Source organism: Lagenorhynchus albirostris, chromosome 7 (assembly GCF_949774975.1).
Source record: "Lagenorhynchus albirostris chromosome 7, mLagAlb1.1, whole genome shotgun sequence".
NCBI classification, from domain to species: Eukaryota; Metazoa; Chordata; class Mammalia; order Artiodactyla; family Delphinidae; genus Lagenorhynchus; species Lagenorhynchus albirostris.
In genome coordinates this window covers 64,638,243-64,654,691 of record NC_083101.1, presented here as the reverse complement: position 1 = coordinate 64,654,691, position 16,449 = coordinate 64,638,243, and the positions used below count along the sequence as shown (strand labels likewise).

The window sequence follows — 16,449 nt, the reverse complement described above, 5'->3', positions numbered from 1 at the left end:
TCAACTTGGGGGCTGTTTGAGGGCCAAGCCCTTGGGCTTTCAGGCCACCACCCTCTATTTTTTAATCTGTTTTACATACTGATCTCCTACATAAGATTCATTTGAAGAAAAGGTTTTGGAAATTTTAAAAATGTGCTAATCACTAGTATATACTGTGCGATTAAGTAGTAGTTACAAAGCATCACTAGATGTTTTCCTCTATTTTTTATTTAAACCCTCAAGTCCCAATTGACCTATTAGTAGGAAGTCCAGTTACCTCAGGGGTAACTTCCTCATCCTCTCTTTCCTTACATGCATTTTCAGATTTTTTTTTATAATGCAGAGCATTGCTTTTGTAATAAGAAAAAAGGTTATTTTAATTTTTAAAAAGCTAATGACATAAAGCTGACTGCTGATTTAATATCTTCAAATGTCACTGTCAAGTGGATTAAAGGCATAAGCATAATTGAAATGCTCTATTAAAAATAAAACATACAATCATATCTTGATTTCTCAAACTCTTGATTGATTTAAGATTTTCCCTTTGAGTTTAGGCCTGCTCTTGGAATTACCATCCGCTTTCTTACTTGAACCACCCTCTTAATTTCCACCAACACCAAGTTCTACTGGACAGCGCTGGCTTGTCATCCAAATACCAAAATGCCATGCAAAAGCCGTAATGCTTTTCCTTCCAGCCTGACCTTCTGTTAGTCCTTCATGCTCCCTCTAGGCTGAAGTCACACTAATAGTACCACTTATATATCTAAACCCAACAGCTGTTCATATGTCACTGCATTTGCACATGCTGTTCCGTCACTGGAACAGGGCCTGGTGAGTTCCTTTCCACTGAATAGGGCCCTTTCCATTGAACAGGGCCTGATGAATTCCTCCTACTCAGTCCTTTGTGATCTAACACACTTGACAACTCTCCTTGTCTTTCCTGATTCTCCCAGGCATAGACAGTTGCTTTGTTCTGTTTCTTCCAAAAACTCTGTTTACATTTAGTGCGCTTTCCACATCCTCTCTTCTCTGGTAGACTGAATTCACGAGGGCAGGAACCACATCGTACCCATCTTCATATTGCTAGCAGCGAACCTACCTCCTGGCGCATAAGTTCTTGATCGAAGTTTATTGATAAGTACTGTCTTATGATAGCTTTTTTAAAAAAAATAAATTTATTTTTGGCTGCATTGGGTCTTCGTTGCTGCACAAGGGCTTTCTCTAGTTGCTGCGAGTGGGGGTTACTCTTCATTGCGGTGCGCGGGCCTCTCATTGTGGTGGCTTCTCTTGGTGTGGAGCACGGGGTCTAGGAGCACTGGCTTCAGTAGTTGTGGCTCGTGGGCTCTAGAGCTCAGGCTCAGTAGTTGTGGCACACGGGCTTAGTTGCTCCGCGGCATGGGGATCTTCCCAGACCGGGGCTTGAACCCGTGTCCCCTGCACTGGCAGGAGGATTCTTAACCACTGCCACCAAGGAAGTCCTTATAATAGCTTTTCAAGTGTATGTATATCTTGTGCAAGGTTAAGCTCCATCTCATGTGACAACCAAGATGCTCTCTTGGGAAGGGATGCAAGACTATGACTGAGTGGGGAAGAGAATTGTGACTGTGGGCACAAGGGGGCAGCTGTGTATTTACTGATCCTGGTCTAGGTTGGATTTTTTTCAGTTTCCCTCTGTGGTTATTGAACAATGCTAATACATGTGGCTTTAGTCCAAATGATATCACATGCAGAGAGATAGATTTCTCACCCTAAATAGTAATCTGACTGGCTAAAAGGAATTTCTCATTCATGTGCATAGGTAAATCAGTTACTTGACACCCTGGCTACCCGTTAGAGTCATCCAAAGAACTTAAGCATTTTTAAAGTCTGGGCCTCACTTCAGACCAAATAAATCAGAATCTCCGGAGCAGAGCCAGGCATCAACATTTTTAAAGGGCTTCCCAGGCGATTTTCATGGCCAGAGTGGCAAAGCACTGAGTTACATCGTTTGCATCTTGTCATAATCAGATGTGGGTTTTTTCTTAGTCAATTGCGTCTGGAACACGATGGTGGAACATGTCAAGTCGCTGTTATTACCAGTGAAGTGTAGCTGTTTCACCAGCTGTGTTTACTGCATGACTAGTGAAAGTCAGAGAAAATGACAAAGGTCAGCATGGGTTTATTTGGTATCTTTGGTGAAAGAGGAGTTAAGATCAAATTTTAGGAGACTTCCAATCTACCAAATTGACTGTTGATAATACTTACATGTCTCTGCTACATGTTCACGACTTCCACTGACTCTGGGTGGAAGCACAAGCAGTAGAGATGAGGTCTCCGTGCTCAAGGGAGAAAGGTAAAGGGGAGGGGAGGAATGGTGACAAAGATTTATGTGTGTGTTCTAGGCACTTTTTATAGCTCATCGCATGTAAGCCTCATGACAACCTGGCACATTAGATGTGACTATCATCACTTTACACATAAGAAAACTGATTCTCTTAGTTTCTTCCACAAAATGGAAATATTAATGGTTTTTACCTTTTTTTTTGACAGTTCAGATAACATTTATTTTTTTTCATATTGTAAGTCCATAAGCTTTATTTTATTTTTTAAAACATCTTATTGGAGTATAATTGCTTTAAAATGGTGTGTTAGTTTCTGCTGTATAACAAAGTGAATCAGCTATACATATACGTATATCCCCATATCCCCTCCCTCTTGCGTCTCCCTCCCATTTACCTCGTTTCTTTTTTTTTTTTTTTTAGATGTTGGGGGTAGGAGTTTATTGATTTATTTATTATTTTTGGCTGTGTTGGGTCTTCGTTTCTGTGTGAGGGCTTTCTCCAGTTGTGGCGAGCAGGGGCCACTCTTCATCGTGGTGCGCAGGCCTCTCACTATCGTGGCCTCTCTTGTTGCGGAGCACAGGCTCCAGATGCGCAGGCTCAGTAGTTGTGGCTCACAGGCCTAGTTGCTCTGCGGCATGTGGGATCTTCCCAGACCAGGGCTCGAACCCGTGTCCCCTGCATTAGCAGGCAGATTCTCAGCCACTGCGCCACCAGGGAAGCCTTACCTCCTTTCTTGAAGAGTGAATGAATTAATGCATATTAAGCTCTCAGCATCGCTGGAACATATAAGCTCTCAATGAATGTTGGAAATTATTGTCATTGCCCAACATCTCAAAACTGGCAAGAGAGGGGATTAAAGGCCAGGCCCATCTGATTCCAGAACCATGAACTTTCCTCTCTACCTTGCAGCACTGGTGGGGATTTAAAATTAACGCCATGATACTGCAATATAAAGTTGCAATAGGTGCAAAACACAATGAAATGTCAAAGGCAGGTATAGGAAAGAGCGTGAGATCTGCACATCTGTACTCAGTGAAGGAAGCCAGTGAGTGTGAAGCACAAGACTGAGAAATAAAAAATCTGGAGGTTTGGGTGGTGGCCACTGCTGGGCTTCAGCTTCCAGTTGTAGAGGGCAAGGTGGCAGAGACCCTGGCACCCTGTGCCCCACCGCTGATGCCCAGATGGAGGTTGTCAAGTGGGTGGTGGTGGGAGATGGAGTTGTAAGTAAAACTTGCCTACTGATGTGGGATGCCAGCAATGCATTTCCTGGAGAATAGATCCCCACCGTCTTTGACAACTATTCTTCCCATGTTATGGCAGATGGAAAACTGGTGAGTCTGGGCTTATGGATGCAGCTGGACAAGAAGATGATGGCAGATCACATCCCTATCCTCTCCACAAGCTGACGTACTCTTAATTTGCTTTTCTCTTGTGAGTCCTGCATCTTGTGAAAATGTCCATGCAAAGTGGTATCCTGAAGTGGGACACCGTTGTCTCAACACGCCCCTCGTCCTAATGGGAGCTAAACTTGACCTTAGGGATGATAAAGACATGACTGAAACTGAAGGAAAGGCTGACTGCCGTCAGGTCTCCTCAATGTGTAGCCATGGTTGAAGAAATCTGTGCTGTGCAACACCAAGAATGCTGGGCTCTGACACAGTGAGGTTGCTACATGGTGTTTGATGAAGCTCTTCCAGTGGTTCTCTCCCATCTCCCATCAAGAGGATGAGAGAACGCCTGCTGTTGAAAATGTCTGAGCACCTCCTTGCCCCATGCCCCTGAGAACTTTTGTACACTTTGCTGAAAAACGTTGGCACCTTTGCACTGAATGCCAACTTTTTGTTACAGATTAGGTTCCCCATAAAACCATTCTGAAACAAGCAGGAACTTTAACGTTTTGTTTAAGGTCTAAGAGTTAAAACTTGCATGTTCTATTAAAATTTACCCCTAAAATGGAAAAAAAATCTGGATTCAAGCCCTACCTTCACCATGTACTAGCTAACTGACATTAGGCTAATTACATCTGTAGTGGCCTCAATTTCTTCACTTGCATAAAATAGGAATAATAATAGTACTTATTTTGTGATATCTTTTTTTACAAAAAATAAATGTGATCATCTATGTAAAAGACTTATGCTAATTAAATAGTTTGGTTTTAGTTAGGTAGAGGAAAGACTTTGAAGCTAGGACAGAAGAAACATGGGTCTGCCATGACCCAGCTCATTTTCTTTGGGCAAATTCCCTGACATCCTTACTTTCAGTTCACCCCTTGTTAATTAAGGTTGGTAAGCAGGTAGCAGTGTGGTAGGCATTCAGTAAATGTTAGCGCCATCTTTCTCCTTCCAATCTCTGATAAAATGAGATAATTGGAATGGGTTACTGCTTTACAGCCTGGCTAATTATCAGAATAATCTTCGGAGCTTAAAAAAAGAAGAAAACTAATCAGTCAGAACGTGTGTGTTCAGAGCCATGGACTAGATGATCTATGAGATTCATTCATGGTCTGATGATTGGTTATTTTTAAGCTCATGAGGAAAATATGATTTGTGTTTGATTTTAAACTATTTGTTTATTCTTTTTCTACAAATTATTTGAGTCCATGTATAATATTACATAACAATAAAAGGGACAACATATGAGGATCAGGGAACCTTGAAGGGTTATTGTGAGGATGAAACGTGACAGTGCAGGCAGGCATTTAACACATGGCTGGTCAAGGTTGAGAATCGGTAATGGCAGCTATTGTTAAATGGGTGAATAGATCAATTATCACTCTCCCTAAACATCACTTTGAAAGATGGGTTTGGAAAACAGTGGGTGACTGATGGATACTGTGTTCTGTAGAACACAGATATTCTGTAATATTAAGGGCGATTAAAGGAAGTGTAGAAGAGTTGGGGGGGGATAGGACTTTCCAGAAGAAGGGGACCATTTGGGCAGAGTTCCCAGGTTCTGACTTGGTGTGTTTGAGTGACTGATGAGACAACCTGAGAGGGGGGGTGGGGTGCTGGGGAATAAGGTCAGATTACAGAGGTCTTGAAGGCTGAGTAGAGAAATGTATATCTGGTGGAACTACTGAAGCTTAGTTTGCTGAGTTTACGGCTATGGCCACCTCTCACAAACGCATAAGACTATCTTGTATTTCCAAAGCAATTTTAAGGACATATGCCCGGGAGAAGGCACTAGGGGGCAAGCCCGTCTTTGTTTTCTTCTGGGGGAAAGAAAGTAAAAAGAAAATGTTCAGGACACTGTTCCCCTCGGACACAGTTTGTACCTCTAAAGGGCATGATGCAGACTGTCGGTCACACTTTCCTTCTGTGAATTCATATTGGTGACGTGAACTAAGAATGCCGCCTGCTGTATCATAAACAAAGGATGCTGCAGCCATCAAGCCACCACATTACAGCCACCCTGACAGTGAGTCCTGAGGGAACTCAGGATGGAAACAAAGAATGCCTACCATCCAGCAGTCGATGACTGCAGCCACCCCCGATGGTGCACACTGAGGAGACTAAGGATGAGAAAACACAGGATACTGCCCCCCAACCCCCTGCCAATAGCTGAGCTGCATATCAAAGGAATAATTTCAATAGGCCCAGACTTTGCATCTTCCCATACATAGAAATGTGCTAATTTCATTAACTTGAGATGTCTGGTTTTCTTTTATTAACAGTAATCTTTTGATGTTCCCAATACCTGGTCTTTTGTTGCTAAAACTCCTATATATCCTGGCTCCCTGAGCCCTCTGCCTCTTTGGAGTGGTCTCTCAGAGTTATTTGAGATGCTGTCTCCTGCGCTTGAAGTCCTAAGAATGTTTGCCGAATAAAACATAACTCTCAACTTTTAGGTTGTGTATTTTTTTTCAGTTTTCAGTCGATGGTGACAAGCCCTGTGCTCTACCACCAAGTCACCCCAGAATGACAGAAGCCCGTGGTCCTCTAACGGATGCCTAATCCAGGTGCCTGCCATGGGGCAAAAAATATCTGAGTAATTGTAGCTCATTTAAAGGTAGCTATTGGGAAGAATTTCACTGCTCCACCTGGGCACCCAGTATGACTTGTGACAAACTTCCATTATGGCCTGGTTGTCCTTGTCTTTAAAATAAAATCATTTACGTCACAATTTGTACTGATCCAACTCCAGGTATTTTCAGGTGGTTTATAGTCTGTGTCCACATCCCAAGCACATTTTTAGGGGAGGGGCCACTGGGCTTTCCTCCTTCCCCCTTTTGCCTCTTGGATTCTCATTAGTGTTCAAGAGCCTTGAGGCTGAAACTGAGCAGGACCCTGTAGGGCCTTCCCAGGGACAGACCACCACCCCCACCACACCCCCTATCCCCCACCTCTTGTTTGTAGAAAAGCTTTAGACTTCTAGGCCTTCCCCAAGTTCCAAAGAGCAATTTTAATCAGAGAAGTGAGAAAATGCAGAAACAAAGGAAAACAGTCAAAATAATAATAGGTTATTATTATTATCAAAACAAGGCAAAATAATAATAGGTTAGCTATAAAACAAAGTCAAGGACCTTTAGTTCCTCCTCAAGGGCTACAGATAATATCCTGAGCCATATCCTTGAGCTGTTTTGCAGAAACTAAAACCCTCACCAGGTGGAAGAAGTTAACTGCGTGCTGACCACAAGCATGTAGACCCCAGACCGGATGATGATGTTAATTCTCAAAATCCACCCTATTACCTCATCATCAACCAATCACAAGAATGTCCACAAGCTGATCAGGCACCGTACAACCCTCACCCCTAATGTTGCCTTTAAAAACCCTTCTGTGAACTGTAAACAAGATGAAAAGACAACCCTCAGAATGGGAGAAAATATTTGCAAACGAATCAACAGACAAAGGATTAATCTCCAAAATATATAAACAGCTCATGCAGCTCAATATTAAAAAAACAAACAACCCAATCCAAAAATGGGAAGAAGACCTAAATAGACATTTCTCCAAAGAAGACATATAGATGGCCAAGAGGCACATGAAAAGCTGCTCAACATCACTAATTATTAGAGAAATGAAAATCAAAACTATAATGAGGTATCACCTCACACCAGTTAGAATGGGCATCATCAGAAAATCTACAAACAATAAATGCTGGAGAGGGTGTGGAGAAAAGGAACCCTCTTGCACTGTTGGTGGGAATGTAAATGGATACAGCCACTATGGAAAACAGTATGGAGGTTCCTTAAAAAACTAAAAATAGAATTACCATATGACCAGCAATCCCACTACTGGGCATATACCCAGAGAAAACCATAATTCAAAAAGACACATACTGGGCTTCCCTGGTGGCGCAGTGGTTGAGAGTCCGTCTGCCGATGCAGGCGACACGGGTTTGTGCCCTGGTCTGGGAAGATCCCACATGCCGCGGAGCAGCTGGGCCCGTGAGCCATGGCCACTGAGCCTGTGCGTCCAGAGCCTGTGCTCCGCAACGGGAGAGGCCACAACAGTGAGAGGCCCACGTACCGAAAAAAAAAAAAAAAAAAGACACATACACCCCAATGTTCATTGCAGCACTATTTACAATAGCCAGGTCATGGAAGCAACCTAAATGCCCATCGACAGACTAATGGATAAAGAAGATGTGGTATATATATACAATGGAGTATTACTCAGCCATAAAAAGGAAGGAAATTGGGTCATTTATAGAGATGTGGGTGGGCCTAGAGACTGTCATACAGAGTGAAGTAAGTCAGAAAGAGAAAAACAAATATTGTATATTAAAACATATATGTGGAATCTAGAAAAATGGTACAGATGAACCGGTTTGCAAGGCAGAAATAGAGACACAGATGTAGAGAACAAACGTATGGACACCAAGGGGGGAAAGGGGGAGGCGGGGTGGTGGTGGGATGAATTGGAGACTGGGATTGACATATATACACTAATATGTATAAAATAGATAACTAATAAGAACCTGCTGTATAAAAATAAATTAATTAAATTAAATTAAAAATAAAATAAAATAAATAAATAAAAATAAAAACCCTTCCGTGAAAGCCATCAGGGAGTTCATGTCTTTTCAGCACAAACTCCCCATTCTCCTTGCTTGGCCCCTCGTTGGGTGCCTTGCAATAAATGCAGTAACCTTCTTTACCACAACCCATTGTCAGTAGATTGGCTTTACTATGCATTGGGTGAGAGGACCCAAGTTTGGTTCGGTAACAAGGTCAGGGACTGAGCTTCACTCTCTTTTCACCTGCCACCGCATCTGCCACCATGCTGGCCCAGACCGTGCGCATGAGACCGATAGCTGCTTCCACTGGGATTTTCACAGGGGTCTCCAGCTTACTCAGCACAGAAAATACACATTGCCTTGTCATTTATATGAGCAAGAAGCACTTTTAGAGAGGATGACTAAATTTCAGTTAGCAGCCAAACTCCTACTCCTGCACAGTGATGGTTGTTATTTTTCTTTTTCTCAGATCAATGCTTTTTTCCACTACCATTCCAAACTCCACTCACAGAGCTGTGTGGAAATTTTAGAACAGCAAAATGAATGGTGAGTGTATAAATGCTTGTGGGTGGTATGTGCACGTGTATGACATTCTATGTTTCCTGGCTAAAAGTTTACGAATGCGTTGGTATTTTGTGAGTGTGTTGGTCAGAGGGACGATCAAAAGAGTAGGTGTAACTACTCTTCCAGTCATACCTTCTTCCTTCCAAACCTCAGAGGTATAAATCGGACTGGCACTAAACATTATAAATAATGTTCAGGGATTTTTTTTCTTCTAAAGCCAGGTCGATTTGCTTCTTACAGGGATGGTTCCTCCTGACAAACAAACACAATGTATCCGTTATGTTACTCTTGGTCAGTTGTTGTCATTTCTAGTACAGGCTGCCTCTACTTTCGTACATCACATGTTCTTGGAAATGTGTTTCTAAGTTGAGTACCTGAAAGCAAAGTGTCAGACTCACTTGCTATAAAGAGCGTTCTATTCCCAGAGGCTCAAAACATGTCACGTTTATGCAGGGGCACCTTGCCCTGGGGTGAGGGGAGGGACGGCAGAAGGTGGAAGGGAGACACTGGGCTCTGTCAGGCGATTCTAGATGGACTCCCCAGAGCACGGCGGGGTAGGGGTGGGGAGAGTAAGCGCCAAGGTTCCAGATGTCAGGGTGTGCAGGTCCCTTCAGGTAAGGGAGGGACAGGAATGTTAGAGCAAGTTTGTGTGCCTGACACACAGTGAGGCCAAACAAACCGTAAAGTCAGAGTTTGGCGCAGAGAAAGGTTTATTGCAGGGCCATGCAAGGACGCGGGTGGCTCCTGCCCTAAAAAGCCCCGAGCTCCCCGAAGGTTTTGGCAAAGCATTTTTAAAAGCCAGGTGAGGGAGGGGGGTCGCCAGGTAAGTGATCAGCTCATGCCCAGTTCTCTGATTGGCTGATGCTGAGGTAACAAGGTGGTGTCACAGGGGTCAACATTATTAGTCCTTAAGCTCCAGGAGGCCTGGGGTGATGTGCTCACGGTCATCAAGTAGTTAACATCTTCCACTTGGTGGGGGTTTTTCACATCAGTAAAACAACTCAGGAAATGTGCATCAAATACTGTTATCCAGGTACTTCAGAGAGGAGCTAAAGCAGAGGATATGCGGGAAGGCCCCACAGGGTCCTGTTCGGTTACGGGAACGTGATCATGATAAGACCCGAAGAAGGGGTGTCTATGCTGACCTGAATGATCACAAGTGAAGGCAACTTTCCCTGATATCTTGCCTAAGACTGACACTCCTCAGTGAAAATAGCTTATAGATGATGGTCAGTTATCACTGGCCAGCTGAAGTAGGAAAACTAAATCCAGAGAGATGCTTTTCCAGGATGAATGTACTAAGTCAAAAACACTCGAAGGCTGCTGTCTTGGTCCCTTCAGGCTGCTATAACAAAATACCTCAGACAGGTGGATTATAAACAACAGAAATTTGTTTCTCACATATCTGGAGGCTGGAAGTCTGAGATCAGGATGCCATCAGGGATACGTTCCTGGGTTGCAGATTTCTCACATGGTAGAAGGAGCATGGGAGCTCTTTTGGATCTCTTTTATAAGAGCGCTAGTCCCAGTCATGAGGGCTCCACCCTCGTGACCAAACACCTCCCAAAGACCCTACCTCCTAACACCCTCACATTGGGCACCAGGATTTTGAGATGACACATTCAGACCACAATGCTTAGAGTGGAGTTCCTTCACATAACTGAACATCAGTCTTGCTATATGTAACCCACGGTCAGTTACAGGTGTGCTCTGCTTGAAGCTTTCCAAGTTAGTCAGATACTGAATTTAACAAATTGAATCATGTTTAAAAAAAAGTTTCCTTGTTATTTTCAGGAAACTTTTAGTGAGTGCTTGTATTATAATAATTTTTATGCTTTACCTTTCCGGTAATTTTAATTTTTTAAAATATTGAGTCCAGTAGCCAACTCTAAGACGGCTCCTAGTGACCTTTGCCTTCTGGTATTCACATCTTATATTGTCTCCCCTCGCACTGAATTAGGGCTGGCCCTGTGTGACTTCTGAGGCTGGGTACTAAAAGGCATTGTAGCTTTTGCCTTACTCTCCTGGACCACTTGCTCAGCAGAAAGCCAGCCATCATGCCACGAGGACACTCAAGCAGCCCTGTGGAGAGGAACCCATGCTCCTGAACAACAGTCAGTACCGACTTGCCAGTCACATGAGTGAGTCCCAGTCAGGTCTTCTGGGAACTGCTCCAGCTCTCATCTGACTACAACCACCTGGGAGACTGAACCAGAACTGCTGAGGGAGATACTTCTGAATTCCTGACTCATAGAAATTGTGAGAGAAAATAAATAATTATTATTGTTTTAAGCCATGAAGTTTGGGGAAATAAGTAATGAACATATTAAGTTTCTGAAAGTAGGGGATACCTGTATTATTTAGTCACACCATAAGAAGTTTCTTATTATTTTTGTGATTTGTTTAACCTAAGAAGTTTAACCTTCTTAGACATGTGGGTTTATAGTTTTCTCCAAATTTGTAAAAATTTTGGCCATTTCTTCAAGTATTTTCTCTATTTCCCCTCTCCTTTTGCTCCTCCTGTGACTCCAATTACACATATATTAGGGTGCTTGACATTGTCCTACCACTCACTATTGCTGTATTTACTATTTTTTTTTCTTTTTGTTGTGTATCATCTTTTTTTTTTTTTTTTTTTTTTTTTGCAGTACACGGGCCTCTCACTGCTGTGGCCTCTCCCGTTGCGGAGTACAGGCTCCGGACGCGCAGGCCCAGCGGCCATGGCTCACGGGCCCAGCCGCTCCGCGGCATGTGGGATCTTCCCAGACCGGGGCACGAACCCGTGTCCCCTGCATCGGCAGGCGGACTCTCAACCACTGCGCCACCAGGGAAGCCCTGTTGTGTATCATCTTTAATGCTGTGTCTTAAAGTTCACTAATACTGCCTTCTGCAGTATCTAATCTGCTGTTACTATCATCTAGAGTAGTTTTCATCTGAAATATTACATTTTTCATCTTTAGAATCTCATTCGGGTGTTTTGTTATGTCTTCTATGTGTCTATTTAACATGCTTGATCTTTCCTCTACCTTCTTAGATATATGGAATATCATAATAACTGTTTTAATGTTCCTGTCTATGAATTCTGTCATATCTATCATTTCTGGATCTGTTTCTAGTGATTGATTTTTATTTTCCTCTGCATTATGGGTTATTTTTTTCCTACTTCTTTGCATGCCTGGTAATTTTCCACAGTAACATGACAGACAATTTTCCCTTCTAGTTTTATTGAGATATAATTGACATACGGTACTGTGTAAGTTTAAGGTGTACAGCATCATGATTTGACTTACACCACAAGCATTTTGTATTTAATCTGTTGAGTGCTGTATATATTAGTATTCCTATAAATATTGTTGAGTTTTGTTCCGGGACACAGTTAAGCTACTTGGAAACACTGGTATACTTCTGGGTCTTGCTTTTAAGCTTTGTTAAGCAGGACCAGAGCAGCATTTGATCAAGGGCTAATTCTGCCCCACAACTGAGCCAATTCCCTTCTAAGTACTCTACTTGATGTCCTATGAATTATGAGATATGCTACTCTGTCTAGTGGAACATGAACAATTACTGGCACTGTATGATCTCCCAGGATTGCTCCTTCTAATCACTAATATAGTGATGATTAGTTAGCTGCGGACTCAAGCAGGTTCTTCTGCAGATTTCCAGAATTCTCTCTCTCTGCAACTCTCTTCTCTCCAACCCTCTGCTCTGTGAACTTATACTTTGGCCTCCCTGTGCTTTCACATGTCTCCTCAATTCAGGGAGGCTATTGGGCTTCCTCCAGTTTCCCTCACCCTAAGCTGCAGCCTGGAAACGCTTTCCGGATAGTAAGGTTGGCCAATTATAGGGCTTATTTGGTTTGTTTCCTATCTTTCAGGGACCACTGTCTTGCACTGCCTGATGTACAATGTCTGAAAACCATTGTTTTCACACATAATTGTTATACACACTATTTTTCAGTCATTTCAGACAAATGGATAAATCTAAGCCTTCTTACTCTATCTTGTTGAGAAGCAGAAATCATTTTCTTACTATTTTTGAGGCTGGAATATATAATAGAACTGCTCCATTTGAGCTGCAATGTGTATATGTTTTTATGTTGATGAAAGTGTGTGATAAGGAGGAGGGATGGGAAAGGTCATAGAAATCAAGGTCATCCATTTCTTTAAAAAAATAATTTTCGAATGCATTTTTAAAAAGTAGTAAAAAAGATATGAAAATAATACAAACTTAAGTAAATAATATAAATACAACACAGATAATAATGTGGAAGTTAAGTCTCTTGACTGACTCACAACTCTATCATTCAATCCCACCTTAATCCTCAGAAAAGACTGCAGTTAACAGTTTTTTTGGTGTATTCTTACAAAAGTGTTTCTGAGTGGGAATGTAGTGCTATGTTTTCATGAAATATAATCAAGCATAGTATAGTATTTTTGACACAAATATCATTAGAGGTATAATTTAAATTCTTTATATTCTATCAGTTCTTTAAGAACTGATATATTTAAAATAAAATTTTTACTTTTATCTTTTGAAATCTGTTTGGATTACATATTTTGAGGAAAGCTGAATAAAGCTACAGCATTTTCCATTAAATTTCCACTGCTCTATTTATTAATATGTTAATGAGTTAAAGTCTTTACAGTAATGTATTAAAATAGTAATACACGTTCATGTGCTCATTTGAAAAAGATCAGAGAAATATAAAAAAGAAAAACTATTTTGAATCCTACCACTCAGAGATGATTTGGCCACTATAGCTGTTTGATAATTTTTTATCAATTAAATTAGCAGAAGACACACTCATCCCTTATTAATTACATGACATAGCACATAAGGATTATTTTGGCTGTATGTGATATGTACCTAATAAGCATCTCTCTCTCTCTCTCTCTCCCCCTCCCTCATTCTCTTAAATGAATGTTCTCCTGATAACATGTGATGTTCAGTAAATGTACGCTGATAAAGTAATTAAAGTAGGTCAGTTGATTTCATTTATTAATTCAAACTACATTTGTTGAGTTAAATAGTTATAGTCCCCGCTTTCATGAAGCTTTTACAGTCTCAGGAGGGACTAATATTAATCAAATAATTATACAAATAAATATATACTCACAAACTGAGATAAATGCTATAAAGGAAAAGAAGGCTATAAAAGAGTATAACAGGGACCTGACCAAGCTAGAGGAGCCAGGAAGGTTTTCCTTGAAAAGTGATTTGTCAGTTGAAAAGTCATCCTGACAAAAAGTCATCCTGACAAAGGATGAAGGAAGGAGTATATGGGCATAACATATGCAAAGGCCCCAAGGTGGGTGGCAGTTGAATCTGGGGGAAATAGAGAAGGCTCATATGCTGAGGCACAGAGAGAATTAGATGTAGTATGTCTGAGTTAGAGAGGGGCTTCCCTGGTGGCTCAGTGGTTAAGAATCCACCTGCCAATGCAGGAGACACGGGTCCGAGCCCTGGTCCAGGAAGATCCCACATGCCGCAGAGCAACTAAGCCTGTGCGCCACAACTACTGAGCCTGCTCTCTAGAGCCTGTGAGCCACATCTACTGAGCCTGCACGCTGCAACTACTGCAGCCCATGTGCCTAGAGCCCGTGCTCCGCAACAGGAGAAGCCACCGCAGTGACAAGCCCGCACGCTGCAACTAAAGAAAAGCCCATGTGCCGCAACAAAGACCCAATGCAGCCAAAAATAAATTAAAAAAAAAAAAAAAGAGTTAGAGAAAGACCACATCACAATGGGCCTTGCAGGCTACGTTAAGGATGTGAGTCTTTAGCCTAAGGGTGGCGGGAAGCCAATGAAGGATTTTAAAAAGAGAAGTGCCAATATTAGATTTTTGGTATGAAAATATCCTTGACTGCTGTGTAGAAAATAGTTGGAAGGAAGCAAAATTAATATAGGGTGGGACTGCCCTGGTGGTCCAGTGGGTAAGACTCCATGCTCCCAATGCAGGGGGCCTGGGTTCGATCCCTGGTCAGTGAACTAGATCCTGCATGCATGCTGCAACTAAGAGTTCGCATGCCGCAACTAAGACCCGGTGCGGCCAACATGAATAAATAAATAATAATAAAATCTTAAAAAAAAAATTAATGTAGGGAGACCCATTAGGAGGCTGTTGAAGTGTAACAAGTGAGAGAATAGGGGCTTTGACTAGAAGGGCAGTGATAGAAATGGAGGTAAAAATCATGATAATGAGACGATGTGTAGGCGAGGGAAGTGTTAAGGATGACACCTAAGTTTCTGGATTTCAAAAGTGTGTGGACCAAAAATGTATAAGAGAAATTATACACCATGACCAAGTGGAATTGATTCCAGGCTTGCAAAGCTGGTTTAATGTTCAAAATCAGTCAATATAATCTATCATATCAACAAGCTAAAGAGGAAAAATCGTATGATCATATGAATTGATGCAGGAAAAGCATTTAATAAAATTGAAAATCAATTCATGATGAAAAGTCTCAGCAAGTTAGGAATGAAGGGAAATTACCTCAACTTGATAAAGGGGATCTATAAACAGCCCACAACTAAGATCATATTTCATGATGAAAGACTGAATGCTTTCCCTCTAAGATCAGGCACAAAGCAAGATGTCAGCTCTCACCTCTCTTGTTCAACATAGTACTGGAAGTTCTAACCACTGCAATAAGAAGAAAAGTAAATAAAAGAGATACAGTTTAGAAAAACAGAAATCTGTCTTTAATTACAGGTGACATGATAGTCTATGCAGAAAATTCCAAGGGTTCTACAAGAAAACCTCCTAGAACTAATAAGTGAGTTCAGCAAAGTCACAGGATCAATATACAAGTAAGTAACATTTCTATATACTAACAATGAACATGCAGCAACTGAAAGTTAAAAATGCAAAATCATTTACTGTTGCCCCAAAGAAAATGAAATACTGAAGTATATACTTAAAACATGTACAAGATCTATATGCTGAAAATTACAAAGTACTGATTTAAAAAATCAAAGACATAAATAAATGGAGACACGTACTGTACTATGGATTGGAAGAGTCAACATGGTAAAGATGTCAATTCTCCCCAAATTGATCTGTAGTTTTATTGCAATTCCTATCAAAATCCTAGCAAGCTTTTTTGAGATAGAGATGAAGTTATTCCAAAATTTAGGCATGGGTCCCCAAATAGCTAAAACACTCTTGACAATGAAGAATAAAATAGGAGGAATCACTCTACCTGATATTAAGGCTGACTGTATATCTGTAGTAATTAAGACAACGTGGGGAATTCCCTGGCGGTCCAGTGGTTAGGACTTGGCCTTCTCACTGCCAGAGCCACGGGTTCCATCCCTGGTCGGGGAACTAAAATCCCATAAGCCACACAGTGTGGCCAAAAAAAAAAAGACAATGTGGTATTGGTAGAGGGTTAGACACACAGATCAATGGAACAAAACAGAGAACCCAGAAGCAGACCCACACAAAGATGCCCAACTGATTTTTGACAAAGGTGCAAAAGCAATTCAATGGAGGAAGGATATACTTTTCAAAAACGGGTTTGCAGTTATGGGACACCTATAGTCAAAAAATGAAACTCCATCTGAACAAAATTCAATCTAACACCAAAATTAACTCAAAATGAGTCATGAACTTGTAAAATGT

General features: G+C 41.5%; 1 pseudogene; it reads left to right on the top strand.

The window, feature by feature from the left end:
* Positions 1 to 3,481: 3,481 nt before the first annotated feature.
* On the top strand, positions 3,482 to 4,082 carry LOC132522638 (ras-related C3 botulinum toxin substrate 1-like; annotated as a pseudogene).
* Positions 4,083 to 16,449: the final 12,367 nt, after the last annotated feature.